Source organism: Tamandua tetradactyla, chromosome 13, assembly GCF_023851605.1.
Source record: "Tamandua tetradactyla isolate mTamTet1 chromosome 13, mTamTet1.pri, whole genome shotgun sequence".
Lineage (NCBI taxonomy): Eukaryota > Metazoa > Chordata > Mammalia > Pilosa > Myrmecophagidae > Tamandua > Tamandua tetradactyla.
Window position 1 is genome coordinate 2,018,377 of NC_135339.1, and position 12,345 is coordinate 2,030,721.

Genomic DNA, 12,345 nt, shown 5'->3' on the forward strand with positions numbered 1-12,345 from the left:
CTGAAGAATTTCCTTTAGCAGTTCCTTTAAAGCAGATTTGCTGATAACACATTCTCTTCATTTTCCTTCATCTGAGGATAACTTCATTTCACCCTTATTTCTGGAGATCCTTTAGGCTAAATATAAAATTCCAAGTGTCAGTTCTTTTCTTTCAGCATTTGAAAAATGTCACACTAGTTCTTTCTGTTTTTCATGAATTTCTGGTTGTAAATTCACTGTCATTGTAACTGTTTTTCCACGTAGACAATGTGCAATGTTTTTCTTATTGATTTCAGTATTTTCCCTTTGCCTTTAGTTTTCAACAGTTTGGTTATGATTGGCCTGGACATGGAAATTTTAGGGATTATTCTGTTTATAGTTTGCTCAGCTTCTTGAATGTGTAGGTTTATGTGGTTTACCAAATTTATGGAGTTTTTAGCCATTAATTTTTTAGACTGAAAACCTTCTATTATCCTGAAACTCTGATGACGGGGATGTCATAGCTCTTGTTATTTTCCCATAAGCTCCTGAGACTGAGGGCATTTGTTTTATCCTCCTCCTGTTCCTCCTCAATGTTTTTTTTTCTTTTTTCTTGTTTTTCAGATTGGATATTTTCTAGTGATTTATTTTCAACTTGACTGACTATTTCATTTATCATCTTCATTCTGCTTTTGAACTCGTTCAGTGAGCTTTATGTTTCAGATATGGTAATGTTCAGATATAAAATTTCTATTTGGTTTTTCCTTACATGTTGTAGATATATAACATTCTATAATGTGGCCAAGTTCTTCTATTTTTCCTATTATTTTGTAAGTGTTTGCAATTGCTTGCTGGAGAATTTCTAAATAGCTGATTTAAAGACTTCAAAAGATAATTCAAACATCTCTGTTAGTGTCTTTCGTTTTTGTTTGTTTGTTTGTTTGTTTGTTTGTTTTTTGCATGGGCAGGCACCAGTAAATGAGCCCGGGTCTCCAGCATGGCAGGAGAGAACTCTGCCTGCTGAACCACCATGGCCTACCTATGTCTTTTGTCTTTCTGCATGAGAATTGAAATTTTCATCATTCTTCAAATGCTGTGCACTGTATAATTCTGAGGTTTTACCCTGGATATTTGAAATACTGTGTTTTGTTACTTTTTAAAATCCTATGGAGAATATTGATATTTTTGTTTTAGCAAGAAATTGACAGCTATGTTTAGGCCATAATTTCCATCCCATCTTCTATGAGCTATGGTTTCAGTCTGAGTTTAGTTTTCAAAGCCTTTGCAGAACTATTCAGGTCTGTCCCACATGTTTGCCGTGTAATAGCCAGTCTGGCTCCTGTGCAGAAATGTTTAAATCATTAATTTAGTTTTCAAAGCCATTAGCATAATGTGCAATCATGTGCAGTTTGTTGGTGAACCCAAGAAATATTTAAGAATTTAATGAGTTGCTTTCTTGAGGTCCTTCCTTTTGATGATTTTCTCAGTGCATTTCATTTCCCTGAGGCTCCCCCACTCAGGTACTGTGGCCAGAAACATTGGGACTGTAGTTCACATTCTCTGCTATACATTTTTGTGACTGCATCCATGTCTTGGGCCAAGAAGTAAAAGAAGCTGAGGATTAAAAAAAGGATTGGCACACTTACCACTGATTTGGTAGTACTTTAAATTGTGGTCTTCTTTCCAAAAGTTCTGTCACAATTCTCTTTTCAGAAGCTTCTAGTAGCTGCTTCACATATTCTGTTCCATAAATGCATTCAGTGGGAGAGATAGTTGAATGTGTTTTCTCCACAAAGACCATGGATTCTTTTGCCCAACATGCTCAATAACAAATTTCTGAGACACTGGGGCTTCAAAGAGGGAAAGAGTGTATTAGTAGGTGTGTAGTTGGAGAGCACTTGGCCTTGCTGCCCAAAATCTGTCTCCCCAAACTCCAGTAATTTTCATAGTTTTATTAGAGAAGAAATGGGCAGGATTTAAGATAATGAGCACAGTGGTCCCAGATAATGTAATTAGAGGTGATCTAGGTATTGAGCATGCATAGATTAGTTACATGCTTAGTCACAGAACGTGTGTAAGAAAATGGTGGAAAGTCATAGGTGACTAGTAAGTTTAAGTCTAAGCTACTGTGCATGTCAGGTGGGCCCACTTTGGTTAGATCCAGTCTCTGTTATCAAGATAACATTAGATTTGGGGTGGGTTAGGTCTGGGATGATCCGAGACCCTTCATTAATAAACATTAGGGGCTGTCTTTAGTGATTACAAGAATCTAAAGTTGAAAAACTGGATAACTGGGTACAAATGAAGGTTAGTCACAAGGATTTTACAGTCACAGGGGCACGAGATTAGGGCTATACAATCACCAGAGATCAAGGCAGCTGGATTCCAATTTAGAGATTTCAGGAATTTCCCCCCTTCTACTATAATATACCAGAAAGCAAAAAGAGGAATATCTATATAATGATTCAGTAATCAAAATCATCCTTTAAATCCTGATTTCTCAGTTACAATGGGACCTATGGTTATTTATTTGCTCACGTCAGCTGCACCCAATCTTGGACCTCCAGTATTTGAACACTTCTGGTCTGTCTCCTGTCCTTCCCCCAGGGCCCTGCACTCAGTCACTCTAATATTCAATGACTTACTTTTATGTTGTAGATCTTTTGATTGGGCAAGATCACAACACACTCTGAATTCAAAGGGCCCATCCACTGAGGTATTCTTACCTATTTAGCACATCAGCAAGATAATGAAGGTAAGATTTTATGATTCCCATAGGCATGTAAGTTTCACAGAAAACATTTTCAGAAGTTGAACTAAACAATGGGAATACTACTCCCTGAAGAATTAATTATCTACTAATTTATCCCCACTGGAGTGGCCAATAGGCCAGGAAATGAATTTATCACTTTGTATTTCAAACCCAAGTGGGAAGAGAAGTTCTGTGTGGTAGCTCCTTACTCAGGTTTTCAGGGATGGCCTGATTCCTGGGCAGCCCTGGAGAATTCTCTGACATGTTTCTATCACAATCACCTGTAACTAGCTCTGAAGCCTCTTCTGCTCATGGCTCTCAGAGGCTATAAGGACAAAAGAATGTAATAAATTCCCTACTTCCTCTCTCCCCTGCCTCTTCATTATTTCTATATCCACTTCCTACAAACTACTCAATTCTAATAAGCTCCTCTTTGAATCTGCTCTTACCCATTAAATTGATTTGCTTGTGCTCTGCTGAGTTCCTGGATGTGAGACAGCTTACTATCCTCTTGAACTCAGTCACAGGAATGAAATATGACAGTATTTCTCAAAGTGTGGTCTCCTGACCAGTAACAAGACATTACTTTGAAACTGATTAGAAATGAAAATTCTTATGCCCCATCTATAGAGTAAGAAATTCTTGAGGTGAGGCTCACAGTCTGTTTTAACAAGGTTGTGGGTGATACTCATGCATCCCAAAGCTTGAGATTCATGGCAAACAGGGAATTAATAATAATTGTCATTGGAGTAGTGAGAGGTGAGTGAGTTCCAGGTGGGGATTGCTTATCAAACTGTAAGGGCCTTATACAAGAATTTCAGTTTTTCATGAATAGAAAAGTAGACCCATTCTAAATCAACTTAACTAAAGAAAAAACACAATTTTATCCATATGCCATACAACTCATCCAAAGTGGACAACCAGTGGCTCAAGGTATAATCAAAGAGTTTTGCATTCATCACCACAATCAATTTGGGAGTATTCTCATTGCTCCAAAAGGAAAAGTCCCACACCCCTTACACCCTCCTGTTATTGACACTTACCATTGGTATTGCACCTTTGTTACAATTTATGAAAGAATAGTAGAATATTATTGTTAACATTAGTCCATAGCTATATTTTTACCATATACTACCTTATTATTAATACCTTATGATAGTGGCATACATTTGATCTAGTACATGTAAGAACATGTCTATATTTGTACTATTAATCACACTCATTGTCCACAACAATGTCCGCTATCTTATACAGTCCCATATTTCACCCTCTAGCTTTCCTTCTAGGGACATACTGTACTCTAAACTTCCCCTTTCAACCACATTCACATGGATAATTTAGCGTTTAAATTATACTCACCATTTGTGTTACCATCACCTTATCCCTTTCCAAAAGTTTAAACTTAACCTAGTTAAAAATTATGCACACATTAAGTATCCACTCCCCATTCTGTACATGTGTTCTATTTCCTGGTAACCTATATACTAGATATTAACTTTATGAGTTTGCTTATTATAATTAGCTCATATTAGTGAGCTGAAACAATATTTGTTCTATTGCATCTGATTTATTTCACTCAACGTAATGACCTCAAGGTTCATCCATGTTGTTGCCTGCTTCAAGACTTCAATCTTTCATGTGTATGACCGACATTTTCTTTATCCATTCACTTGCAAAACACTTGGGTTTTTTCCATCTTTTAGTTATGAGTAATACTGCTATAAATGTTGGTGTGAAAATGTCTGATTGAATCCCTGCTTTCAGTTCTCCTGGGAATATATCTAGTAATGGGATTGATGGATCATAGAACAGTTCTACACTTAGATTCCTGAGGAGTGACTAAACTGTCTCCCAAAGCAGCTGTACCATTCTACATTCCCATCAGCAGTGAATACATGTACCTGTTTCTATCCTTTTTCCCCAACACTTATGGTTTTTGTTTTTCTAATAGTGGCTATGCTAACACACGTGAAAAGATATCTTATTGTGGTTTTGATTGGCATTTCCAGAATGGCTAGTGATGTTGAGCATTTCTTATGTGCTTTTTAGTCATTTGTATTTCCTCTTTTGAAAAGTACCTATACAAGTTTTTTGCCTACTTTTTAGTGGTTTGTTTTTGTCTTTTTATTGTTGATTTGTAGGATTTCTTTATACATTGTGCATAATTCTAGATATTAAAGCCTTATCAGATATGTAGTTTCCAAATATTTTCTATCATTTAGTAGGCTATATTTTCAGAAGATTAAATATAGTTAAGATATCAGTTCTACCCAAAGTAATTTACAGATTCAATGCAATCTCAGTCAAAATTCTAAAAGCCTGGGGGTGTGTTCTAGTTTCTTGTTCCTTTCTCCTGTCTCTGGATCTCTCATTCTCCAAAATGTTTCCTCTTTTATAGAACTCCAGTAAATCAATCAAGACCCACCCAAATGGGTGGAGACACATCTCTCCTAATCCAGTTTAACAACCACTCTTGATTGGGTTACATCTCCAGGGAGATGATCTAATTACACACAGTATTGAATAGGGAATATTCTGCCTTTATGAAATGGGATTTTGATTAAAACATGGCTTTTCTAGGGAACATACATCCTTTCAAACCAGCGCAGGGTGTGAGGGTGGTTCAGTGGTAGAATTCTTACCTGCCATGGGAGAGACCCAGGTTTGGTTCCTGGCCCACACATTTCCCAAACAAGCAAACAAACAAACAAATTAAAAACCAAACAAAAATTCAACAAATGGTGCTGCAATAAGGAGATACTTACATGGAAAAAGAATGAAATGTAACCCCTGCCATATAGCATACCAAGAAAAAAAAAACAACAACAAAAATTCTAATGGATTCATTTGCATAAATGTAAAAGCCAATCATCAAACTTATCTGGAAGTGTAAGTGGCCTGGAATAGCAAAAAACATTTTGAAAAAGAAGAATGAAGTTGGAGGACTGATATTCCCTGAATTTAACGCATATTATAAAAGCCACAGTTGTCAAAACAGCATGGTAATCGCATAAAGATAGACATATTGATCAATGGAACAGAATTGAGAGTTAAAAAAAATGTATGTCATACCTATGGTTATTTGATTTTTGACAAGATGGCCAAGTCGATTCAACTGGAATGGAATAGTCTCTTCAACAAATCATGCTGGGAAAACTGGATATCTATATTTAAAACAATGAAAGAGAATCCCTAAATCACACCTTATACAAAAATTAATTAAAAATGGATTAGGCAGGCCAGAGTGGCTCAGCAGACAGAGTTCTCCCCCGCCATGCCAGAGAACCAGGTTAGATTCCCGGTGCCTACCCATCAGAAAAAAAAAGAATCAAAGGCATAAAGATAGGAAACATTATAGCAAAATTCCTAGAAGAAATTGTAGGGAAGCATCTTAAATATCTTGTGGTGGGCAGAGGTTTCTTAGACTTGATACCCAGAGCACAAGCAATGAAATAAAAGAGGTACATGGGACCTTTTCAAAATAGAATACTTTTGTGCATTGAAGGATATTGTCAAAAAGGGGCCTCTCTATATATTTTTTAACTAAATGAAATTTTATTGAAATATATCCACTCACCATACAATCCATCCAAACTATACAATTAGTGGCTCACTGTATCATCATATACTCATACATTCACCACCACAATCAATTTTGGAACATTTTAATTATTTCAAAAAGAAAAAAAAGAAACCCCAAACATCCCATACCCATTAATAGCCCTAGTATTTGTGTGGTACATTTGTTACTGCTGATGGAAGAATATTAAGATATTATTGTTAACTATAGTTATAGTTTGCAATAGATTTATTTCCCCCATATGCCACCCTATTACTAACTCCTTGTAATAGTGATGTACCTTTGAGCTAACTCATGAAATAACTTTTTATATTTGTACTGAATCACAGTCATTGTCCACCACCAGATTAACTGGGTTATACAGTCCCATGTTTTAACCTCTAGCTTTTCTTCTGGTGGCATTCATGACTTTAGACTTCCCTTTTCAATCCCATTCACAATTCAATCCCATACACAATTCAGCACTATTTATTATACTCATGATAATTTGCTACCATCACCGATAGCATTTTCTAAGCATTTAAATTCAACTTAGTTAAAAATTCTGCACATATTAAGCAAGCACTCCTGGGATGGTTAGTTTCTGGTGTCAACTTCACCAGGTAATGGTGCTCAGTTGTCTGGTCAGGCAAGCACTGGCTTAACAATTACTGCAAGAATATTTCATGGCTGTTTGATAAATCAGAAGTTTGGCTTATTAAATCACCAGTTGGTTGTTTGCAGTTGTGGCTGATTACATTTACTATCTAAATAGTAATCTTGTTTGCAGAGGGAATGTCCCCTGCAAACAAGATAATCCAGTAAACTGGATTTGATCCAATCAGTCGAAGACTTTAAGGGAGAAGAGAGAATTTTCACTTATCTTCAGCAAGTGAGTCTCTCCCATGGAGTTTGTCACATTTTCAGATTGGCCACTTCACAACCTGCACACCAGACTTTGGATTCTTGCATTCCAATGATTGCATGAGACACTTTTATAAACCTTATATTTACAGACATCTCCTGTTCATTCTGTTTCTTTAGTGAACCTTTGTAATACAGCTTAGTACTAAGGGCTTGAGAAATAGAATCATTAAAAATGGGTTTTTACAATTGGCTTTCTACACCAATTATACTCAAAGGCATATGTCTTTGTTTGCAATAATCAAGATGGAACTGACAGTCCATAGAGTGAGTTGGCAACAGAGATATGCAAAATATCACCACTTGATTCTGTTAAGTGTACACTTATATGAGGCAAGGTCTGGGTGAGAGTGCTTTTGATACCTTGGCAGAGTCTTATGGAGTTAAGAATAATGATGTTGGCTGCTTGTTAGATGCAGTGGATATAGTTATAAGGGAAAGGGATGAGCTGAAGGCTTCAAATTTGCAACTTAAGTACTATATGAAAGATGTAAAACTTTCCATGTATGCCCTGAAAAAAAATCTTATTTCTTATGTTTGCAGACCTGAGGTATCTGAAAAACATATACAGAGCCTCAGTGTGAGTAGAAGATTTCCAACATAAACTAAATTCCCAACCTTGCAAGGTGTCTGCTGTTAAAGTAAGGTCTTTGATTAGAAAAGAAGGGGATACTGAAACTTGGGATGAGGACATATGACTTGATAATGGTGGCAATGAGGACACAGAAACCCTGGATTCTGCTGAATCTTTGCTAGGTAGACCTATAATGGCCTGCCCTGAGGAAACAGCTACCATATCTAGCCTGCCCTAAGAACAGAGCATCCCCACCTACAGCCCACCCTGAGGACAGAGCATCCACACCTACAGCCCGCCCTGAGGACAGACCATCCCCACCTACAGCCCGCCCTGAGGACAGACCATCCCCACCTACAGCCTGCTTTGAGCAAACAGATTCCAGGCTTCTAGTCAACCCAGAAGAGTTTGCCATACAACTTCCACCTAATGAGATCAACACTTCAGTGCCTACAAAACCTATAACTACCTCCCCTGGAGAAACAGCCCTCATTCCTCTGCTTGGAGCAATTAATTGTGTCTCACCAGATGTAACTCCATGGAATTCCCTGAAATAACTGGCTTGAAAGACACTTCTAGTTCTTTTCATGACCTTAACACATCCCTCTTTTCTTCAAGACCTATGACTAGACTAAAGTCCCAAAAGGCCCCAAAAGGTGAAGTAAAAGGTGTGACCTATGAGGAAGTACACCAAACTCCAAAAGAATGCAGGAGTTTTCCAGTCAGAAGAATATGCATGGGGATGGATATTAGGAGTATGTGATAATGGTGGAAGGAATATAAAGTTGGATCAAGTTGAATTTATTGTAACTGGCCCACTAGGCAGAGATTCTGCATTCAGTGTTATAGCTCGAGGGGTTAGAAAGGGTGTGAGGAGTTTGTTGAGTAGTTGGCTGAAACATGGATCAAAGGTAACAGGTTACCTTGGGTCAAAATGCCAGAAGTGCCCTGGTATAATGTAGATGACGGGATCCAGAGGCTTAGAGAGATTGGAGTGTTATGGTGGTAGACCTGCTTACATGCTCCAGGAATGTCCAGAGGACACAACTTTTAACAGGTTTTTAAAGAATAAATTTATGAGACTAGCTCCATTGTCCATGAAGAGCTCTGTAGTTTCCCTTCTCTGTAGGTCAGATATTACCTTGTGTGGGAACTGCTGTCACATGAGCCGGAATCCTTAAACACATGGGGATAAACAGATCTTGAAGCCATGTAGCAATAATTAATCACCATAGACAAGGCAAGCATGGCCACCATAAAGGACAGCAGACATAAAAGCAGCAGTCAAAATAATGTGACTCACAGAGACTTATGGCATTGGCTAGTAGACCGTAGAGTATCTAGAAGTAAAATAGATGAGCAATTCTACTAAATTCTTATTTGAGCTGTGTACTGGTTTCTTAAATACTGCCAGAATGTGATATACCAAAAATTGAGCAGATTTTATAAGGGAAATTTAATAAGTTACAAATTTACTGTCCTAAGCATATAAAACTGGCCAAACTAAGGCTCCTAGAGAAAGATGCCTTAATTCAAGGAAAGTATGAGTCTGCAAAATCTCTCTCAGCTGGGAAGTTTTGGAGCTGACGTCTGTTGGTCCTTTATTCCTGGATTCCATTGCTTTCAACCTCTGTTTCTGTGGCAGAGGGGGGGTGTTCCTCACTTTTCTTCTCTGGGGCTGGCTTTCATCTCTTGGCTTCCCTTGGTTCTCTCCAGGTTCTGGCTTGCTTAACCTCATGGCAGCATCTGCTGGGCTCCAAGCATCTTCAACATCTATATCTCTGTTCTCCAAGTGTTGACATCTGTCTCAGCTCTACTCTGAAGTTTCTGTTGTTCTCTTGCTGTCTGATTTCTTCAAAATGTTCCCTTTTTTAAAGGATTCCAGAAAACTAATCAAGACCCACTTGTAATGGGTTTGTATAGACCTATATGTCTATACAAATATAAACACTGCAAATATAATTTAACACTACAAATATAAATAAGTTCTTGCATGAATTTAAAAAAATCTCACACCCTCAATTAGATGGGCCACATCTCTGTGGAGATAATGTAATCAAATTTTCCACCTACAATGTAGAGTCAGGATTAAAAGAAATGGCTTCTCTCACAAGATTACCATGATTAAAACATGGCTTTTCTGGGGTACAGTCACAAGCTGTATAAGCAGAAGAGTTCTGGGTTCTAAGTCAAGTGAACAGAAGTCTAACTTGAATTACAAAAACAGAGTAATGGCCCCATAATTAATTTGAAACTTGAGACACTTTACAGATCCAGAGCCCCTTGAATGAGAGGAAGGCTGGGCACAGTTGGGGAAGGATCCTGCTACACTGCCCCAAGTTTGCACCTTCCCCCAAGAGGACCTATGGCATTTTATCAGGATGACTGTGCACAGGGGAGAAGGGAATGATCAGATATTTGGGGGGTTATTAGCTATTGGCTGTAACAGTCAGGTTCATGTGTCACCTTGGCCAGAAGGTGGTGCCCAGTTGTATGGGTGGGCAAGCGCTGGCCTGTCTATTGCTATGAGGACCTTTCATGGACTTAATCATGACCATGTTGGCAGCAGCCACAGCTATGGGGAGTGTCTTCTTCAATGAGTGGTGCTTAATCTAATCACCAGAATGCTGAACTCTCCTGAGAGTTCATGAGGATCTTCATTTGAGCTGCAGCTCATGGCCTGCAATATAGATTTTGGACTCTTACATCCCCATTATTGTGTGAGACACTTTTATAAATTTAAATTTATAGATATATCCTGCTGATTCTTTTTATCTAGAGAACCTAGTTCATACAGCTTGGTACTGAAAGTGGGGTTCTTAAGAAATAGGATATTAAATACGGATTTTTACAATTGTTTTTCTACTCTGACTAGACTCAAAGGCACTAATGATTCTGTTTCCAATAATCAGAATGGCACTGAAAGTCCATGGGTTGAGCTGGTGAAAGAGACAGTGAAAATATCACCATTCAATTCTGATAATTGTATGCTTATACAAGGCAAGGGTCTGGGTGATAATATTTTTAACACCTTTAAGGAGTTTTGTGGTGCTAAGAGGTATGGAGATGTTGACTCATTGTTGTCACATATGCTGGATACATTTATGAGAGAAAGAGATGCACTGAAGGCTTCAAACGTGAAGCCTACATGCCATATGACAGATGTAAAAGTTTCAATGAGTGTCCTGCAGGAAAACCTTATTTCTCGTAGCTGCAGACTTGAGGTCTCTGAAAATCAGATTCAGAGTCTCATTGTTAAAGTAGAAACTTTACAGCATGAACTGAAATCTGAACCTTGCGTGGAATCTGTCCTTATGGTGAAGACATTAATTGGAAAGGAGTGGTACCCTGAAAAAATGGGATGGCGACACATGGACTGATAGTGATGGCTGTGGAAACACTGAAACCCTAGATCATGCTGAATCTTTCCTAGACAACCCTGTAACAGCCTGCCCTGAGGAAATGGCATCCTAACCTCCGGTCAGTCCTGAGGAATTGGCCACGCAACCTCCACCTGAAGGGATTAACCCTTCAGTGCCTGTGATGCACTGTGATTCCCCATGGGGAAACAGCCCTTGCTTTTCTGCCTGGAGTGATTAATCCTGTTACCCTAGGTGAAACTGCAAACAAATGTCCTGAAGTAATTGGCTTGTAAGATACTTTTAATTCTTTTCGTGATTCACCTTCACCACCCCTCTTTTCTTCCAGACTTATAACTAGATTGAAGTCCCAACAAGCCCCAAAAGGTGAGGTCCAAAGTGTTACCCATGAAGAGTTACATTACACTCCAAAACAACTGCATGAATTTTCCAATTTATATAGACAGAAATCAGGGGAATGTATATGGGATGGATTTTAAGAGCTTGGGATAATGGTAGAGGGAATATAAAGCTGGATCAGGCTGAATTTATTGATGTGGGCCCAGTAAGCACAGATTCTGCATTCAACATTATAGCTCGAGGAGTTAGAAAAGGCAATAACAGTTTGTTTGGATGGTTGGCTAAAACATGGATACAAAAGTGGCTGATGTAACCTGAGGTTGAAATGCCAGAACTGCCCTGGTATAGTGTAGATGAAGGGATCCAAAGGCTTAGAGAGACTGGAATGTTAGAGTGGATTTATCATGCAAAGCCTTCTCTTAGACCCCAGGAATGTCTGGAGGATGCACCTTTTATGAGATCTGTGAGAAATAAATTTGTGAGACTATCTCCATCATCCCTAAAGAGCTCTGTAGTCACCCTTCTCTGCAGGTCAGATATTACTGTGGGAACTGCTGTTACTGAGCTGGAATCCTTAAACACAATGGGAATGATTGGCTCTTAAGTCGGCAGAAACCAGGTGGCAGCATTTAATCTCCAAAGACAAGGTGGACATGACTATCATAATGGACAGCAGACTCAAAGCAGGAGTCAAAGTAATCTGACAGGCAGAGACTTGTGGTGTTGGTTAGTAGATTATGGGTTACTTAGAAGTACCATAGATGGGAATTCTACTAAATTATTGTTGGAGCTGTATAATCAGAAGAGTTCTAGGTCAAGTGAACAGAAGTCTAACTTGAATTAAAAAAACAGAGAGTCA

General features: G+C 38.4%; 1 long non-coding RNA gene across 4 annotated transcripts in view; it reads left to right on the forward strand.

Annotated features, from left to right (window-relative positions):
* LOC143653488 (uncharacterized) overlaps nucleotides 1-12,345 on the forward strand; it is a 157,968-nt gene that overhangs the window by 66,821 nt on the left and 78,802 nt on the right. Inside the window, exon 5 of one of the 4 annotated variants that reach the window (XR_013161322.1) lies at nucleotides 583-667. The exons of the other annotated variants lie outside the window; for them this stretch is intronic. This is a non-coding gene — a long non-coding RNA (uncharacterized LOC143653488). Of the gene's footprint in view, nucleotides 1-582; nucleotides 668-12,345 lie in introns of those variants that run through there. 4 annotated transcript variants of the gene reach the window in all.